Genomic DNA, 20,846 nt, shown 5'->3' with positions numbered 1-20,846 from the left:
AGATAGAGAGCAAAGTGTGGGGGGTGGGCAGAAGGAGAGAAAGAAGCAGGCTTCCCATGGAGCATGGAGCCCCATGTGGGGCTCAATCCTAGGACTCTAGAACCACACCACAACCTGAGCCAAAGGCAGATGCTTAACTGACTGAGTCACCCAGGCAGCCCAAGAACATAAATTTATTTATTTATTTATTTATTTATTTATTTATTTATTTATTTATTTATTTTTAAAATGTATTTATTCAGAGAGAGAGAGAAAGAGAGAGAGAGAGAGAAGCAGAGACACAGGCAGGCTTCATGCAGGGAGCCCAATGTGGGACTCGATCTGGCATCTCCAGGATCATACCCCCAGCTGCAGGTGGCGCTTAACCGCTGCACCACCAGGGCTGCCCAAGAACATAAATATAAAAGAAGCATAATGACTATCCTTAGAGGGATGAAGGAGAATATTGGCAACATTTAATCATATGCAGCTAAATTTTAGTTAATACCAGTGTGTTAGTGAAGAGTAGCCGAGACAGGCCATCTGGAGGAGAATGAGTGCATGTCAGAGTTCTTACCTTGTATGAGAAGGTGTAAACTTTGATGGTCTTTAAACATTTGTATGGGAAAATAACTAAGTATGGTTTCAATTATTTAAGAGTAACCACCAGAATAATGAATGAGTTTTAAACAAGTAGAAGATAAATTTATATATCAAAAGGAAAGTAAGAGAAGATAAGAAACAAAATTAAGGATGGTAAATGGAAAACATAAATTAAGATGGTGAAAATAAGTCCTATTAAAACCATTATTACAAAAGACATAAGTGGGCTAAATAGTCTGTTCTAAAGATGTGTAGGTTGAATTTTGAAAAAGATTTCAGTTTATATTTATAAGCAATCTCAGTCTATTTTTATATAGAGACACATGAAACTAAAAAAAAGAATATAAGAAGATTAAAAATAAATGAATGCAGAAACATACATTAGAACTAAAAGTAAGCCAGTGTAGCAATTACATCAGATAATGGTAAATTTTTTTTTTTACTTTTATTTCTTTATGATAGTCACAGAGAGAGAGAGAGAGAGAGAGAGAGAGAGAGAGAGAGAGGCAGAGACACAGGCAGAAGGAGAAGCAGGCTCCATGCACCGGGAGCCCGACGTGGGATTCGATCCCGGGTCTCCAAGATCACGCCCTGGGCCAAAGGCAGGCGCCAAACCGCTGCGCCACCCAGGGATCCCAGATAATGGTAAAATTTTTAAGGAAAGAAGGAAAGGTGGGATCCCAACATGAAGGAAAGATGAGATTTTTTTTTTACAATAGAGTTAAGGAATTATTTAAAACTAATATTTGTTTTCCCTTGATATAAAGAACCTAGAAGATAAAAATCCTGAATCTATTGAAACCTAATAATATGGCCTTAGCAAATATAAAAACAGATGCAATCATAGGGAGAAACAGATAACTATACAATCATAGTTAGATTTAACACATTCTATTTTAACTTGGCAAATCAATATCATAAGGTAAGCTGTACCATAAATCTCTCACTAAATAAATTAAAGGCAAAAGACAAAGAACAGCAAAAACAAACAAAAAATAGTTGAGCTGAACAACAGAATCAAAAGCTGTTTCTTTGAAAGGATTTAACATAGACAAAGCTCTGGTAAAATCGATCGAAGAATAAAAAAAGAAGGAACAATCTTTTTAAAGTACAAAGTGAATAAAGGAAATAGTTTCCAAAGAAGTGCTGATGGGGTGTGGCAAAAATGGGAGCTCACCCGCGCATCTGCTAGAAGTAAACACTATCCTAGCCATTGCTTTGAAAAAAATCTGGTAGTGTCTAATGAGACTGAGTATATAGATATCGTACAGCTCAGCAGCTCTACTATTCTTTTTATATTCTCCAAGAAATCTGCCCAGATATCCACAGAGATATGGGCATTGTAGTAAAGAATCAGAAGCAACCCAGGAGTTCAACAGTAAGGGAATGGGTAAATAGGGAGTGTTGTGTGTAGAGGATGGAATGCAATGAAAACAGAAGGAGAAAGTATATCCTTGCATACATGACAGCAAAAATAAATGTTGCTGTGAAAAGAGCAATGCGTAGATGAGATTTATTGCATAATGAGCAATTAAAACTCACACAACCAAGAATACCATATATGGATGAACACATGGAGATTCATTCATGGCAAGCAAAGTGCAAAGACATGTAGCAAATGGCAGTGGTTTCCATGGTGGGGAGGTATGGAATGGGATCAGGGGTAGAGATGAAAAGGGGAAAGTTCATGCTAAAAGTGAGCCAGTGTCCTCTCCACTGATGCTAATGTTCAAGGATCAGGCATATGACAACTCAATTCTTGCTCCTCAGGGCCACCCTTCAAAAGAAAAAGAAGAAGGGGAAGGAGACAGAGGAGAAGGAGAAGAAGCAGAAGGAAAAAAAGCTCCTTCCCTCAAATATGTAGCCTTTGTTTTGCCTTACTGCCACACTATGCTCAACCCTCACAATATAAATCAGGAGGAATGCTATCTCCCTGATTTGTCCTCCCTGCACACTGATTGACAAAATTCCAGTACTAAGAACCACCATTTGTCCAGTGCTCCTCATTTTAAAAAGAGAAGTCTCATAGATTATGTCACTGGATCCATGCAATAACTTGCAATACAGGCAAAGAAGACAGCATTACTGGTAGGCTCATTTGATAGAGGCCACTGGTTTTCAAGGGGGGATTAGGGACTTACCCAGACGCACACAGCTGGCTTTAAACCACACCACACCTTTTTCTTCTTCCATGCTGCCTCCTTATATCCTGGTAGGCTGGGCAACAAGCAGATTCAGACTTTGTACTTTGACTTGTCCAACACTCCAGACTTAGTTCTTTGCAGCTGTTGAATTAACTCCCATTTTTATACTACATTCCTCCCCTTTCACCTCCTATATATTTATTTGCAAAATATTTACCTGCAGATAGTATTTTTGGAGTGTCTGAGTTGTATTCAAATGGAGATTGCTCAAAAAATAACTTTTGGTGTGACAATTTGCAACTAAGTGAATTCCCTGGGACTCAGCCTGTCATCTGCAAGATAAGGGTTGAGCTCCATGAAAATACCTCTTTTAGTTCTTTCATTTCATGAATCTAGGAATGTAATCTTAAAGACACACTAAAATCAGCCTCTTTCTTGATTTTCGAGCCTGCAAACTTTTTTCATTCTCCAGTCTCCGTTGCTTCTATATCATTATCATTTAATGTAAAAGCAGTATGTTTTAGTAAGAACAAAAAACCCAATACCTTGAAATGAATCCTCAAATTGTATTGCAATTTTCTCTTACTAAAGTAATTCCTCTTATACTTGCCTTCTGTGCTCGGGGACAGATAGACACAACTATACAAAGAGCCGTAAAGCACTTTGTGAGAGTTTGAAGGTGGCTCTTCCTCCCCTGCTCTTGGGCTCAAAGGAGCTGGAACGTGGGTACATGGGCACAGGTCCCCCATTTGGCCTCACTACTAGCTCTATGGGACAATGTATGGCATCTGCTGTTTTGAGACACCTGCCATTTCTTTTCCTCAGTTTCATTAAAAATTCTACTTGAAACTGAGAATGAAACACAGTTACAGGCCAATCTCCACCTCTTACTTCAATCACAATGTCTATTTATTGGGTGATTTGCAGCACAATGGAATATTCATATGGAAAAATGTCAGATATGCTATAAAGGGAAGCTAGTATTTCTCAAGTAAACAAAAACCGTAATGACAATATGTAATAAATTGTAATTTATGCAAACCCGGAAGCACTCACATCCTTGGCATACATTTTTCTGTTCCAGCTAGAGGATATTATATCTGTCTGTTAAGACATGATTTAGCATTTAGCAAGGAATTTTGGTACTATCAAGGAAAACAGGAATTTCAATAAAAGCCAAGATCTTATAAGAGGCAGGTAGTTCCAGTCAACAGGGAGTTTAGATGATGTCAGTAGGGGCTTGAATCCTGGCTGTGCCATGTGGCCTTGAGCTAGTCAATGACCTTTCTTTTCTTAGATTTTTCTCATCTAAAAAAGAAGATAATCACATGACCTACTTTATGGAGACTTTGCAACAGGTGAGTGAGTATAAGTAAGGCATTTAGAAGAACACTCAGCACATAGAAAGCACTGGATTGAAATGAGCCATATTCCTTTGTCATTGCTATTTTTGTTATTCACCAGGAGACATCAATCCTTGTTTTAGCAGAGATGGGTAAACAATGGAATTACTTATATGAAATAGGATACATTCCCACTTATATGCAAGTATCAGTTCGTTCATTTTTACTGCTGTGTGGTATCCCATTGTATTAGTATACCAAAATGTACTTGTCCATTCACCAGTTGCAAAATATTTGAGTTCTTTTCATTTTTGGTAATTATGAATCAGAAACCTCTCATCTCAGGGTTTATACAATGACAAACATTTGTAAGAATATTTGTAAGTTTCCCTGTGGAAAAAAATCAGTAGGAGCTATTGAACTGGACCTTGACGTAAGCTTCTCTTAGTCTACATTTTCCAACCAGGTCAGCCCTCCATGAACTTGACACCCATCTTATTATCCAATGTTTAAAGTGATCCAGTTTGATTGTCTTCCACAGTTTCTTTTTGTTCATCTGAATGGAAATAAGGACAAAAAGGAAAAAGGTGGCTTAGACTATAGCAATACAGACAATTTCTCAAGTTTCCAGCTTACAATGAATATTTACTGCTATGATTTCTGTTCTCTTGCTTCATTTTCTCACTTTGCTAGGATTCAGTACCTGTGTGGGTTATAAAGTGCCTTTCCCATTTTCATTTGTAATGTAGATTTTTAAATTCTTTAATATTCTTCAGTTTTATATAACCATGCTGTTTTGTGAATATTTTAGTAAGCGATTCCTTTTCAAACTTATTTTGCAAAGATATGCTTTTGCTTTCTCATTAATAGACTTTTGGTGGCAAAAACCATCCATTATATATAGAATTGCCAGTTTCTATGCATAGACTGAGAGATTTTAGCCTTATTAAAAAGTTCAGTGTAAAATGTTGGGTCTTTTTCCTTACTTTTTATCCATGATTATTCAACTAGACCTTAACAGATCATTCTATTTCTGTGCTTGGGCCTTCAGTGTGTCTGTGGGATTTTAAGACATGTACTAAATGAATGTATGGAAGTTCTGATCACCAGAGGATAAGGCTGATGGCAGGCGTGGGGATGGGGGTGTGTGGAGATCTTTAAAGCAGCACCTGCTTGTCTTCACAAACTACCTTCCCTGGGCTTCCTTTCACATTTGCTGAGATTTTCAAGAATCCAACATCATTTTGAGGCATCCTTGTTGTTGTGCCCAAGATTACGTATCCAAGAAACCACCAAGGAGCCAACACTGATGCAAACACACGAGGGTTTATTTACAAACTCGAGCTTGGGTCCAAGTATACCCGACACAGCACAGCGGAGCAGGGACTTGGACCCCCGAGGTGGGTTCCTGCTTAGTTTTATGGGCTGGTCTAGGGGACCTCCAGGAGGGATAGAGGAATTTCTCAAGTTCTGTTTACATTCTGATATGGGGCTTTCAAGGGCATTGAGCTCTGTTCTCATTTTAATCTGGGGGTTCCTGCCACTGGCTTGAGCTCTGTTCTCATTCTAATATGGAGCTTTCTAGGGCGTTAAGCTGTAAGCTGTTCTTTTCCCCCTTTAACTGAAGTAATGTAAATTTCAGCTTTTATTCACAGGGGCCTGGGATGGCTGTACTTGTGCTAACACTGAACTTAAGGTGGAATGGCCTTAATTTTCTCGGCCTCCACACTTGTATCTCCTTCATAGCTAATATTTGACTTATGCTCCCTTCCAGCTTCTAAGGAATGAATGTAGTTCAAGCCAATTTAAATAGGAAGTTCAGGGCAGCCCAGGTGGATCAGCGGTTTAGTGCCGCCTTCAGCCCAGGATGTGATCCTGGAGACCCCCCAGGATCGAGTCCCATGTCAGACTCCCTGCATGGAGCCTGCTTCTCCCTCTGCCTGTGTCTCTGCCTCTCTCTCTCTCTCTGTGCCTCTAATGAATAAATAAACAACATCTTTAAAAAAAAAATAGGAAGTTCAGAGGAAGAATGTTGGCTCCTGCTAGTGTGTGCCAGTCATAGGCACCCAAGAGCCCTGTGGATCTCCCACTCATTCATGTGGTAAGGGTGGCAACTTCCCCGTGGAGTCCCAGGGAGCAGAGAGAGGATGAGGCAGGCCGCCAAAGCATGTCCTTCTCTTGAGTGCTTCTATTTAACTGGACAACCCCCCTGAGAGGACTGTGCTGTAGAAATGGTATTCTCCAGAGCTGGCTCCCAGGGGCCAGCCCACAGGCTACAATATTTATTGAATTGAATTGACTTAAGCTCCTTTTAAAAGGACCAGCACAAATGTTTTGGAATGTTTTTAATTCTCTTCCTTTCCTCAGTTGACTGCAGAACCTTTGTTCCTATCATTACAGATTCTCCAGCAATGCTTTCAAAACACAGGGCACCCTAATGAAGTCTTCTAATCTTTATATCTTTCCTTTGTTGTACCACAGAAGGAGTGCTTCTTTCCAGCCTCTCCACCTGTGCCTTTAGGGTCTGCCTCTCTTGGCCTTTCCATGGAAATGAGCCTTTTCACACCTGAAATTTCCTGTCTTCAAACTCTGTCCCTAGCCGATGAATTAAGGGCACTTTTCATGTTTCTTTATGCATCAACACTCAGATGTGAGAAGGTATATTCTTTTGAGTACAGGGATTAAAAGAAAACTCTCAATTACTTTTCTTGATTACATCAGTGATTGAGACAGTTTATGAAAAGTAACAGTCACCCTCTTTAATGTATGATTCTGTCCGTCAGCTTTTATAGTCATGTAGCCACCAACACAATTAAGATCCCAGCTAGTCCCATGAACCCAAAAAGCTGTTTGATGCCAGTTTGCAGCCAATCCTCCACCCAGCCTCACCCCTGACAATCCAGATCTGTTTTCTTCTCCTAGTTTTTCCTTACACATCATATAAAATGATTCATAAAGCATTAGTCTTTTGAGTCTTCTTTTTTTCTTTTAACTTTTTCATTGTTTTTGTAAAGCTCCTCATTAATACACACTGCATACTACATACATTCATGTATACATACATGATAAACTGCATAACCTTCTAGCAGGAGTAGATGAGCCTAACCCAGTTATTTTTAATAAATAGTATAATGTTTTCTTAATGGATAGTCTCCAAACCCTTTGACACATAGTAATGATTAACTCTAGAGATACACCTATCTCTTCCCATCAAACTCCACTGATGTGAATAATGGACAAGTCTTTTTGCCTTGATCTCGTTAGTGAACCCATGGATCTATTGCACAGTGGCTACTACAGGGATGAGCAAGCACATGGCTAATCCCAGGCAGCATCTTCAACCACAGTGCACCACGGTTGCCAAGAAATCTTCTTTCTTTCATTTAGCCTCATGCATTTGAGACTCACCTATAGGATTGCATGTATCAGTAATTAATTTTTTAAATTGTTGTGAGGTATCCCATGTTGTGATTGTACCAGTTTGCTTATCTACTCACCAGCTGAAGGCCATTTGGGTCATTTCCAGTTTTGATCATTGTGAACGAATCCACTGTAAACATTCATTTGTTGTGAAACTCAGTTTTCATTTCACTTGCATGAATACCTAGTTGTGCGATCTTTGGGTCATATGGTAAGTGTGTGTCTCACTTTATAAGAAATTGCCAAACTGGGGAACCCTGGGTGGCGCAGGGGTTTGGCGCCTGCCTTTGGCCCTGGGCGCGATCCTGGAGACCCGGGATTGAATCCCACGTCGGGCTCCCGGTGCATGGAGCCTGCTTCTCCCTCTGCCTATGTCTCTGCCTCTCTCTCTCTCTGTGTGTGCTCTGTGTGACTATCATAAATGAATTAAAAAAAAATTAAAAAAAAGAAAGAAATTGCCAAACTGTTTTCCAAAGTAGTTGCAACTTTTGCATTGTCACTGGCTTTGTATGAGCATTCCAGTCACTCTACATCCCTGCTTGGTATTAACAATTAACAATTTGTTGGTGTTGTTTGAAGTTTAACTCTTCTAATAAGCATGTAGTGTTTTATCTCACTGTGTCTTTACTTTGTTTTTTTTCTACTGACTAATGATGATGAAACATGTTTTTTCTTTTTTTTTTTGAAACATGTTTTCATGTGCTTATTTCCCGTACATATATTTCCTTGCTTAAGTATCTGTATAAATCCTCCTCCCATTTTTATTTTTTTATTTTTTATTTTTCCCCCTCTCCCATTTTTAATAAGGTGATTTATTGATATTTAGTTTTGAGAGCTCTTTATATCTTTTATACACAACTTAATTATCAAATATACTCTTCGTAAGTGTTTTCTTCTGATCAGCAGCTCGCTTTTTAAATTTTATTAATGGAGTCTTTCAGTGAAAAAGGGTTTTTATTTCTGATGAAGTTCAATAATTGATTTTTTTTTCCATTATGGCTCATGTTTTCGGTGTTTAAGAAACCTTTGCCTAGATCAAGGTCACTGGTAGTTTTCCTGTGTTTCCTAGTAGAAATGTGATAGTTTTAGATTTAGGTTATGGGTTAGTGTTTGTAAATGGTGCAAGGTCTGGGCATTTTTATTTATTTATTTGTTTATTTATTCACAGATATCCAATGGTTCCAATACTATTCGTTGAGAAAACTAGTCTTCCCCTTATTAAGTTACCTTTGCAACTTTGTTGGAAATAATTTGATCATTTACATGTGAATCCATTTGTATGCTCCCTATTTTGTTGAATTGATTTATGTGTCTATCTTTTTCGTCAATACTAAATTATCCTGATCACTAGAGTTTTATAAAAAGGCTTAAATTTAGGTGGTGCTGAGTCCTTAAATTTTGTTCTTCTTCTTCTTTTAAATCGTTTTATTTTACTTTTTAAAAAATTATTCTACTTTCTTTGCCTTTTCGTATGTTTTATAATCAACTAATCAATTTCAACAAAAATTTCTTCTGAGATTTTGAGTAGGATGGCATTGGATCTATAGAACAATTTTAGGGAAATTGTCAATATGGAACCTTCTAATTAATGAGTACCATGTACCTCTCCACTTATTCAGTATTTTCCCCATATTTTTCCTCTGTTTTGCTGTTTTCAGCATAGAAACCTTGCATATCTTCTGTGGTTTTTTTTTTAAATATTTTATTTATTTATTCATGGGAGACAGAGAAGAGAGAGAGAGAGAGGCAGAGACACAGGCAGAGGGAGAAGCAGGCTCCATGCAGGGAGCCCAATTTGGGACTCTATCCTGGGTCTCCAGGATCCCACCTTGGGCTAAAGGCGGCGCTAAACCACTGAACCACCAGGGCTGCCCCATATCTTCTGTTATATTTAAAACTAAGTATTTCATTTCTTTGCTCCTCCAATAAATATTAGGATTTTAGGTTAACTGACTTACTTCATCATTTTCTGTTATCACCATTGTTTCTTGAATTTTTTCATTTGCTTTTTCTATTTTACTTTTCTGTTTTCCCTCCCTCCCTTTCTCTCATACCATCATTAGAATCATTTGTGCATACTATTTCATAAGATTTTTCCCTATATCTTTATTTTTAATGCCTCCACCCTTCGAAAACTTGCAACTATTTACTTATGTCAAACACTTAAGTTTTAACTAGTTAGTGAAACCAGTGAACCTCTTTGTGCATATGACTTTTTAAAGAGGATGTATCTTTGTTCTTTACTGAAAAACTTTTGATGGCAAATCATTTAAGGGAAAGCTCATGATTAATCTACTCAATCATAAATATATGGCAATATTAAGAGTTAAAAATGTTGAACTATATGAGAAGACAATAAACTGAAATATAAATTATCTGTATACATGTACAGTGTTGCTAAGGCCTTCTGTTATTAACTAGATTAGAGTGGCACAGTGTTTCCACAGGATTTTCCCATTTGACTTTCCCACATGAAGTGTTCCTTATGTGACTATAATCCATTTAGCTCTTCTCCTTTTGATGAACATAAGGGTGTTAGATTTGTTGCCATCTGCCCAGCAAGCACTTTTGTGCTTGTTCTTAGGCACAAGTATAAAGATTTTTCTTCAGTATATTGTTTCATGCCCCATATTTGGAAACTTTCTGTTTAATTTTATTAGGGGTAAGCAGCATGTGGGTATTTTTTCAAGCCAATCTAATCATCTCTCAAGTGGATGATTTCAGTTCTCTTACATGTTGTGGCAGGTGCTGTTGCTGCCACTTCCAACATCACCTCCACCGTCCTGAATGCTCCTGAGCTGAGGCACGTCCCTGCAGGCTGATGTCCTCAGCTCACATGTCTGTATCCTCCTTTGTCTTTGCTTGTAGACCTTCTTAGGTGCTGTAGGCACTTGCTCTGCCAGAGACAGGTTCAGTGCTGAAATGATGGGAAGTCAAGCCACAGGGAGGCAACTGTGGTCAATGGGGTGGTGGCTCAGTGCCTCCACTACACAATGGGTGATTCTGCCTCTAGGTTCTTACAGTTTGAGAGGGTCCCCACTTTGACTGAACCCCAAGCTCCCAAAACACCCACCAGCTCACCAGCTCACCAGCACACCTTTAATGGCTTTCTTATATTTCCTTACTCACATACGCTTGCTGGAATCATCTTCCAAACAACTACGCATGTCCGTAGTGGGCTATACTTTGGAGGGGTCCACATTCAGACCATTCTGTTATGAATATTATCTCCTTATTTTCATGTTGTCTGTTTACTTAGATTTTTATATTCTTCTGCTGTTTCTGTCTTTTGCTGGGTTGATCTGGTGGTTTTGTTTTTGCCTCATGTCTTTCTTCTGGTCTGCAATCTACAGATTACATTTCTATTTCTTCAACAGTTGTGTTAACTTAAGACATGTACACAGATATGAAAATTTCCAACAAAATCTAAATTTATTATTTGTTTTGTTTTCCTCAAAAATAAAAAGAACATTGGGTTGCTTTACCATTCCCTCCACCACTTCTGTAATTATTTCTCCCCTCATTTTGATTGTTAATTGCTGTCAGTAATTTATCATTCTGATTTTGTCTATGCTCTATAGTGGATGAAATTAATCACTGTATTTCATCAATTTCTATGCTAATCATGATTTCTCAAGTACCAGGTTTACTTCTCTGCTTTTTACATGTGTACTTTAATAGTTTTGGACTATTATGCAGAAATGACCCAGGAGTGGTAATAAACTCTTATTTTCACTCTCTGAAAATGTCTTTTCTTTCCTGTTACTTTAGAATGATAATTTTTTAATCTGATGTTATACTTTTCCCTTAGTTCCTGAAGATATTATTGTCTTCTGGCATCAGTTGTCATTCATTGTCATTGATGAAATATTAACTTTTCAACTAATTGCTGGTTTCTCTGTAGGTAATCAGTACTTTTAGTCTGGCAGTTTTGAAGATTCTCTCTCTCTCTCTCTCTTTTTTATGATAGTCAGAGAGAGAGAGAGAGAGAGAGAGAGAGAGAGAGGCAGAGACACAGCCAGAGGGAGAAGCAGGCTCCATGCACCGGGAGCCCGACGTGGGATTCGATCCCAGGATCACGCCCTGGGCCAAAGGCAGGCGCCAAACTGCTGCACCACCCAGGGATCCCTGAAGATTCTCTTAATACCACTTACATTTTACCTTTATGTCATGCATGATGTGTGTAGAGATCTTCTGTGTCTTTTTCATATTTCAAATGTCTTATCTGTCTTCTGCATAATAGATACATTTCAAAAATATTCTTTAATTCTTTAATTTTTAAAATGTGTTGCCTGAGTGTCTTTTTTAAACTGGTTATTTTTTTTCTTTTTTAAAAAGATATTTTATTTATCTACTTGACACAGAGAGAGAGCAAAGCAAGGGGAGAAGCAAGCAATGGAGAGGGAGAAGTAGGCTCCCTGATGAGTAGAGAGCCCTATGTGGGGCTCAATCTGAAGACCCTGGAACATGACCTGAGCTGAAGGCAGGTGCTTAATCAACTGAGCCACTCAGGCACCCCTAAACTGGGTATTTTCTAATTTACAAACTATTTTGCTTTAATTTCTAGGGATTTAAATAGATTCTTTTTAATGCTATTACTCTCCATGTTGTTTAAGAATCTCTCACTTCTTAAATAGTTGTTATTTTTTACTTTAACCTATGAGTATCAAACATAACTTTATTTTAAAGCCATGTTTCATGTTTTAGAGTGATTTTTATTTCCTCTGGGGTCATTTCATTTCCAAGTAGTTGATCTGTGGTGTGTCACTCTTAGCATTGGTGTTTCTCACTTTAGATTTGCAGGCACATCTAGTCACTTTCTCTCCCTCCTGTCCATTCCCTTCACAGTCCTTCCCTCTTTTCACCTGCCCTAGCTAGTCATTTTGTGCATGCCTCTGCCTTGTTTACCTGCAGCTCAGAATCTAGAACCAAATGTTGTCCTGCTGCTTCAGGTGTTCCTGACCTAGTTATAAAATAAACTTGAGTTGCTGAGACTCAGGTCCTACATGTAAGCCAGTGTCACCTTCCTTGTGCCTTTCTATATTAGCAGCTCGCATTGCCCACCACATTTGTTCCTATTGTCCTTCCCTTGTAGGAAGAGGAGTCTGATCCAACCCAGTTCAAATGGAGAGCTTAGTTTTAATCCCTAACTACTTAACTTAACATGTGCCCTCCCAGACACTTCTATGTGCCCTCAGAGCTGGAGAACAGCAGGTGCAGGTCAGCCTTAATTTCCCCTTTTCTGTTTCTTTTCCTTTTCTAGTGACAAAGATGTTTGTCCAACTTCTCTACTGAGTTATACTCTCCTAACCTTCTCAGTTGCATGTTCTTGGTTATTCTTGTGTGTTTGGTGATGATGGTGGTGGAACGAAGGAAGATTTGACATACACCACACCACTTGGGCCAGAAGCTCAGTTTTCCCTTCACCAAGAGTTCAAATGTAAACTGAGTATCTATTCTAATGGGCACATATTTCAAGTGAGATAAATAAAAATTAATGAAAGGATATAGCATCAAAGTATAATGTTTTATAATGGTGTTTTCAAGACAGCTGATTTTTCAGGGTCAATAACAGGATGAGGGAAAGTCTGTAGGGACTTATGAGGGTTCAGTATTCTTAGAAATTCATGGTTTGGCTTACTTGCCAAGGCACCAAATGGCTTCAGGGGAATTTACACTCTGATTAGTGTAGAACTTTAAAAGATAAATCTGTAATGGCTGCAGAGAAGCAGCAAAATTAATGGCTGGCCATCTGGCTTGGTTTTATTAACCTATTTGTTCCAACTGTGCTTGTTGGCTTCTGTAGATAGAGTAAGATGGAGACAAACTAGCTACAAGAAATTTTTAAAGCACGTCTGAGATTTTTCTTCCTCTTTTCATGAAAGAATTTGTGTAAGACTATAGTTTTATGGAGATGTTTATCCACTTAACAGACATTGATGGCATCTATCACGTAGTAGGCCTCACAAAACACCAAGCAGGAAACACAAGAGAGGTGCACAGCCCTCGTGTCCAAGGGCACCTTGGAGACTGCTCTCCTTTGGATGCTGGTTCTGCTTCATAGTAACCTGTTTGTTTTCAAATTCTTAACTATGTGTTGGGAATTTTGGAAGAGTGAAACACAAATCTTTCCCAGGTGACTAGAAAGTTTTCTTTCTTTCTTTCTTTCTTTCTTTCTTTCTTTCTTTCTTTCTTTCTTTCTTTCTTTCTTCTTTCTTTCTTTCTTCTCTGCTTTCCTCCTTCTTTTCTATCTTTCCCTTCTCCTTTCCTTTCTTTTTTCTTCCCTTCTGCCTCCCTCCCTTCTTTCATAAAATATAAGACACATGTTTATGGCTCCTTTGGTGAAAGAATTTAGGTAGGGGCTGTGTATCCAAATGCACGGTCCCAAATGCAGATCCGAGGCATCAAAACGGAGGCACCATGGCACTAATCAGCATCTCCCACCCTGAGTTCTGAGTTATTTGGCTGGCAAAATGCTCTTGAGGAAAAGGGAATCAACTAGTTATAGAGATAAGAAGAGAACAACATGAACGAAGAGGAGGAACAAGGATCGAAAGCCCACTACACCTACCACTCTTCTCACAAAATTTGAAATTCTTCCCTTAATAAGGCCTTTGGTATCTGATACTTACCTCAAAGAATGCCCATTAACACCCTATCCCATTCTTGGCCTCAATAGCACACTGGGTAGCCAGTAGGTAGAAGCAGGAGGGATGGAAAGGGTGGTCAACAAGGATCTGACAACATTAAGAGCTGTGACAGGCATGGGAACTACCTGTAGATATTAGGGCCATGGGGCCAGGGTATTCACAGAGTAGGGGTTTCTACAGGGCTGGGGTGCCCATGAGGCTGAGGTGCCCACAGGACTAGATTATCCACAGGGCCAGGGTGTCCATGGTGTCAGGGTGTCCACAGCACTGGGTTGCCCATAGGGCTGGAGTCTCCACAGGGTTGGGGTGCCCATGGAGCCAGGGTGTTGTGGGGAGCCCTGAATTTACATTTGGAAGTGCTAGACTTGAGTCTTCTTTCACTTACCGGATGCTTGATGGGATGAGACACAACCGATTTGAGTCTGTCTCTTTGCCTACACAATGGATAAAGCTATTTAACTTAAAGCATTATGTGTAGATTAAACACTCAGGCTAAGTGAAAGATCTCTGCAGAAAATGAAAACAATCCAACCATGTAGTTTGGTCTCACAATTGTGGCAGTTGACATCCAGGTCCTTCATTTGGGACACTCATGTTGAATAATTCTTCATTTCTTTAAAAATAAGTAGTTTAGCGTCTTCTTTTTTGCTGTTCTTCCTGCTTTTATGTTGGACTTACTGATATGGCCTGGGAGAAATATGGTGGCACTACAGGCTTTATCTCTAGGAGACTGGGAGCCAGATTTGTTTTTTTCTTTGGACTTCTTCAGCTCCCTCTCCCTCTCTCTTTTTATCCCTTATTCTAACACTTATTTTGAGAGGATGGACAACAATGGAAGAAAGGTCAGTATGGACAGAAAGAAGTCATTAATCCAACAAGTATTTAATTTGACTTCTACTATCTGTTAGGGATATAATGGTGGAGAAGGCATGGGTTTCAGGGAAGTCAGGGGCAGGGAGGGGATAAATGAGGAAACCAATAAGTAAGCATGGAGTTGCAAATGGGGGTACCTAGCATGATGGGGAAGCCAATGGTTTTCCTTTCTCTGCCATCTCCCTTTCTGGGCCTTGTTTATTTCTTGAGGGACATGAATTTGTGTAATGATAACAGTGACCACCATCTGTACCATTCATAGTGTGTGTCCAGCACTGTATTTTCCTCTGATCCTTTACTCCTCACCAAAATTCTACTGGGTGGGTGGCATCTTTATTTTCATCAGGAAATGAAAATATTAATGAACTTGAGTCATGTAGCTAGTGAGGAACAGAGCAAGAACTCACATCATACTTATCCCTGCTGCCTATGTTCCACACAGATGAGTTGCACAGATGTTTGTTTGGGAGGGTCCTAAGGTCAGTGCCCTGGGTGTATGGAGTTCTCCTGGGATACTATGATCATGGACAAGGTAGTTGAGTACACTCATGGGGACTCTGATAGACACCCCAGAGGGACTTGACTGCACATGGTACCAGGCCTCCTCTTGGGTCCCCATGTGTAATGTTCCCTGTGCATATATACCTTATGCTGTTGTTTTTGTCAATCGTGTCTTCAGTTAGAATGCTGGCTAGGAAGGATTCCAAGTGATGCTCTGCAGTCCTGCCTCTATAACAACCACTGTCATGTGTGTCTGTGTCTGCTATGTTGGGCAGTGCTTTGTGGGGTGCTCAAGGATCCCCCACTTCTCCTCTGAGGCACAGACAGGGGAAGAGTTTTCAGGTTTTGTTTTGGTGTAGATGTCCATATTTCTGTGAGCACCCCTGTGTGTGTATGTTTACTAAGTTTACATCAGCTGGCCTCAAATAACCCTCTTCTGACTGTAATGAGGCCACATTTTGTTTTCTCTGTGAATAAATGAGATCCAAAATTATCCAACATCTGCAGAGCTTGAGTTAGCATGATGCTACCTCCCCCTCCCTGTCCTTTCCAGAACAAAAACCAGTTTGCCATTTGCTCTCTGGATTCTTTTTGAAATGTTTATAGCAATGTTTTTTCCTAGAGAGTGAGCTTCATACTTTACGGTGTATTTTCCTCAAACTTTTTTTTCCCCTCAAACTTTTTAATGGCTTTGACAAAAGTTATTGAATTCAATCCAACTTAACAACTATTTACTGGGACCCCAGCGGGTGCCAGGGTCTGAGGATGGAGCATAGAGCCAGTAGACATTGGCTTGAGCTCCTCTAGGTAGCAGGTTCCCCAGGGCCCTGCCTTTCCTGAATTTCTGCCATAGGTACTAAGCTCCTCCTTGTATTCACACCATAGACAAATCCCATAACATCTCTTCCTTCCAGCTTTGCCCTCCATAAAATTAAAGGGTAGGCCATGGTGAACCATCTATAAGAGTCCTAAGATTCTGGATTTGTTTGTAAATCTTGTGTTGAATCTCTTGTAAATTAGATAAAATTTCTTCCCATCTCTTAATTCCATAGGCCTCTGGTGTCTTTGGATGTGTGTAACAATTGAACAACTGATTAGATTATGTCAAGGCATTGAAAATTGGTCAAAGATGCGTGTGTGACAAAATTCAGGAGTAAAGAGTCACTTTTTGTAGTAGTGATCTCATAGATTTTTTCCATAAGTATTTCAGCTATTGTTTCCATATGATATAAATGATGTCAGCCAGTTTTGATAAGTTTACAGTTAATGTTGCTAACATATATGGATTACATCTAGAAGTTGATTTTTTTATAATTGTGTCTAACTCAGGTGTCAAATTGTTCTCATTATCCAATAACAAAAGCCCTACTAATTCATCAGAAGGCATAGGCTTTCACTTGGTACTAGATCTGGGGAGGAATTCACACTGCAATCAGAAATAATAAAAAAATTTATTTAAACATTCAAGTGAATCATACTTTGAGAAAACTCAGCCTATGAAGTAAAATAATATTAAACCAGTTTAATAAGACATGAAAATCAGTATCACTTCTGGATCTTAAATGAGCTTCTTCTAAAATAAAGTACATTTTGATTAAAAATTTTTTTGAGTTTTAATTTTAGCTTTTCAGAAGTTTCACCCATCTTTATTGAGATACAATTGACAGATAGAAATTGTATATATCTCATCCTATTTAACTTTACAGGAAAGGGATGCACTTTGTGACAAAAGCTAGTCTTTATATTCTGTAGATTTTTACTAGGTCAAGGTAGTCCACTACATTCTGCATGCCAGAGTAGCAAATTTTTACAGAGAGCATCACCATTCTTCCACAAATCCCATGAAAGTGTGTTAAAGGTTTGTTGTATGAAAAACTGTTCCAATTTATACAGAACTTTTGTTTCCTCAGGGTAGTGAGGATAATGCTGGCCTTGCATTGGTTTTCTCAAGCCTCCCTAGCATTAAAATAATCTGCAGGATTTCAGACCCACTAGATCAGAATCTCCAGAGGAGGACTGGGAAGCTGAACATATGGCAAGAACTCCAGTAAAGCTTATCAGCCAGAAAGTTCAAAAATGTGGTTTTGGGGTATTGTTTAGGCTGCAGATTAGCTGTAGCATGCAAACTTACACCCTGGGTTGGTTTTGATTGCAGATGACTCACCCTAACTTCATGTTGACCTGAAGGGAAGGATAATAAAGTCAGTTAGGACATTTGAGAGCAAACAGAATCCAGGGATTTCAAATGACCCCTTCTTTTCAATTCTGTCTTTAAAACTCAGAACACCTGCTTGTTAGAGTGAAAGACAAAATACACAATAATGGTATAAACAGGGCACTAGTGCTGGACAGCATTAAGGATCATCGGAGGCCAGACATCATGGAAAGTACATTCCAGATAGGATATTAAATCCCCTGAAGAACCCTATGTGCCCAAGGGAGCCAAGTGGTCTAAGTAACTCATTCATAATTACCCAGTATATGAGAAAGATGAGATGAGAACTCTTCTTGGGTTAACTTCAATTTCCACAATATCCACTACAATAAAAATGTTCCTAATAACATGACACTTATGGGTGCTTTGTAAGGTGTAGGACAATTTTACAAACATGACCTCATTAGATATCTGGCAGGATGTCTCTTCTTCAACCCACAAGCAAGTCATGCCATTCTTCACGAATGCTGTTGTTCTCACTGGGAACCCTCCTCTACTTTGTTTATCCAAATTCGACTCAACAGGTTTTGCTTGCTCAAGTCCTACCTCACTGCACTCTTCTCCATCTATTCTACTACTCACCTCTGAATCATGACAGCAGTACTGATAAGTTACCTGCACTGAAATGGTTTTTTTTTTAATTTTTATTTATTTATGATAGTCACACACACACACACAGAGAGAGAGAGAGAGAGACATAGCAGAGGAGAGGAGAGGCAGAGGGAGAGGGAGAGGGAGAGGGAGAGGGAGAGGGAGAGGGAGAGGGAGAGGGAGAAGCAGGCTCCATGCACCAGGAGCCTGACGTGGGATTCGATCCCGGGTCTCCAGGATCACGCCCTGGGCCAAAAGCAGGCGCCAAACCGCTGCGCCACCCAGGGATCCCTGAAACACATGGTTTTACTGTGATCTGTGTTATGTATTTTGCTGTGATTGTTTTCATCTCTTTCATTCATTCATTTATTTCATCTGATTGTAATCACTCCAGTGTCCCCAGTGATATTGTGAGCTATTTAAGAATCAGCCTCATTTTCATGATGGATTTGCATCTTTCATAGCACCTGGGACAGGCTGGATTGGTACTTACTCTCTTTTTTGATAGACGGTCACTAATGCCAATCTACTTGAACAGGGCTTCCCAACCTTTGCACTAGGAATGACCCCCACATTTTATTGGTCCTTGGAACTGCAACAGCCCCAGGCCTATCAGCTTCTGCTTTCAGCAGATCCAATATTTATGCTAATGGGATGGACAAATATAATTTTCAATGGGCGCCACGAAAGCAAAATGATTGAAAAGGTTGAGAAGCACTGGGACAAGGACAGTCAGATGACCAGGCACATTCCTGGTCTTTACTCAAACAGGCCACAATTATATAGAGAAATTCAGAAGGAGCTAAAGAGGATGATAAATCTATTTTAAAGAACCATGTCTCTTGTAAAGTGCAAACTCCTACATGATTGTGTTTAAAAGGTTGGTATAAATAGCAAAACTAGAACATTCCATAATAAGTCAGACTAGCCCTAGAAATGCCTGATGGCTACATTTTCTATAAGTAAGTTGATTTCTAAGATAACTTTGTAAAGATATGGCTTTCTAAACACAATATCAGTATTCATCATGAACTTGTAAGCAATGTCTCATTTTATACTGAAATTTTATGCAAATATTTAGAAAGTAAAATATAGGGTACACACAAAAGAATGTTCAACAGTGAGTGATCTTGGTCATTAGCAGTTTTCATATAATATATGAGTAACTCAAAAGAATAGCAAGGGCAACAGGATGGGGCAACTTTGTGGGCACTGACATATTCCAGAACAGTGTCTGAAAGGCCATAATCAAAGTGCGCATGGGGCCTGCATGCCACAGCTTGAGAAAGAAATCACCTGGACTCAAGACACTGGGACTAGGGGTAAAGTAAGGCCAATGGCCAAAAGAACAGGCTTGAAGTCCTGTTCAGATACATTCAACATGTGCACTAGGCATTAGGTGCTTTAACATATGTTAACTCTTAGGTCTTGCAACAGCCCTGGGAGGTACATATTAGCCCCCATCACAATTTTCTTAGGTGAATAGAACCAGGATTTAAAAATTCCAGCAACCAAGATCTGCAGTTCCCCTACAGAATAAACTGAATCTGAATAACCAGCCCAGTCAAAGCATTCTTGTATTTACCAATACCCAATCATGAGCACCCTTCACTTTTGAGTTGAGATGGTACAAGGTAGAGCTAATGCTCATACCTCCATCTTTATCAGTAGAGGGTGTCTTTCCAATGGCCCCTTTCTCACATCTGGACTAGGTGTCAGTTCACCCAATGTTCAATATTTAAAGTGTAGGCATCAAAATTTCTGGAATAAATTCTGACCTGGTTTAGTACCTAATATTTCATATAGGTCTTCAATTTCTCGTATTCCTTTCACCAGGTATGATGGACATCCTGGGGGATAAAGTGGAAGGATGAGCAATTCTTCTGAAGCTCTTCTTAGAAGCCACCCCTTGAAGGTAAGCTCGGTGTAAGAATCTGTCTCGTATCAGAAATGGCAAGTATTTATGGAATCCAGAGGGGCTCATGGAGGAGAGGGACACTGTCTTAGAAGGAATCAACTTGCCAGCAAGAAGATGGCATCAGTGGGGGCTGCCTGGGCTTGGTAGGAATTCACTTACATGGACAAAATTGGTATCTTCCAGGTCTTGAAGAATCCTGAATCTGTTGTCATTTATGCAAATGACGTATTTGGATGCTGTCCAGCAAGGATGGTTCGGAGGGTAGATGTGGCCACAATTCCCTTGTTATTTCTCCCCTGAAGGAGTGAAATAAAAATTTCCTCCCCTGAATCTGAACTGGACTAGTGACTTGCTTGACCAACAGAATGCAGTGAAGTGGTGTATTGAGACTTCTGAAGCCAGGCCATAAGAGATGGTGAGGCTTCCATCTCATTCTCCTGGAATGCTCTCTCTTGGGATACTCCCTCATGCTTAGAGGCAGCCCACAAAATTCCACAAGAGTCTCATGTGGAGAGGGCCTGAGGTTCTTGGTCAACAGGTCTTGGAGTGAGCATCTTGACACAGCACGGTAGAGCCATAAGAAAATCTCAGTCTAACCTGTATCTTCCT

At 39.5% G+C, this 20,846-nt stretch overlaps 1 pseudogene; it reads right to left on the bottom strand.

The window, feature by feature from the left end:
- Positions 1 to 7,208: 7,208 nt before the first annotated feature.
- On the bottom strand, positions 7,209 to 7,452 carry LOC129498439 (NADH dehydrogenase [ubiquinone] 1 alpha subcomplex subunit 1-like; annotated as a pseudogene).
- Positions 7,453 to 20,846: the final 13,394 nt, after the last annotated feature.

Source organism: Nyctereutes procyonoides, unplaced genomic scaffold, assembly GCF_905146905.1.
Source record: "Nyctereutes procyonoides isolate TBG_1078 unplaced genomic scaffold, NYPRO_anot_genome, whole genome shotgun sequence".
Taxonomy (NCBI): domain Eukaryota; kingdom Metazoa; phylum Chordata; class Mammalia; order Carnivora; family Canidae; genus Nyctereutes; species Nyctereutes procyonoides.
Note: the sequence above shows the minus strand (reverse complement) of the source record. Positions and strands in the feature narration are given on the sequence as shown.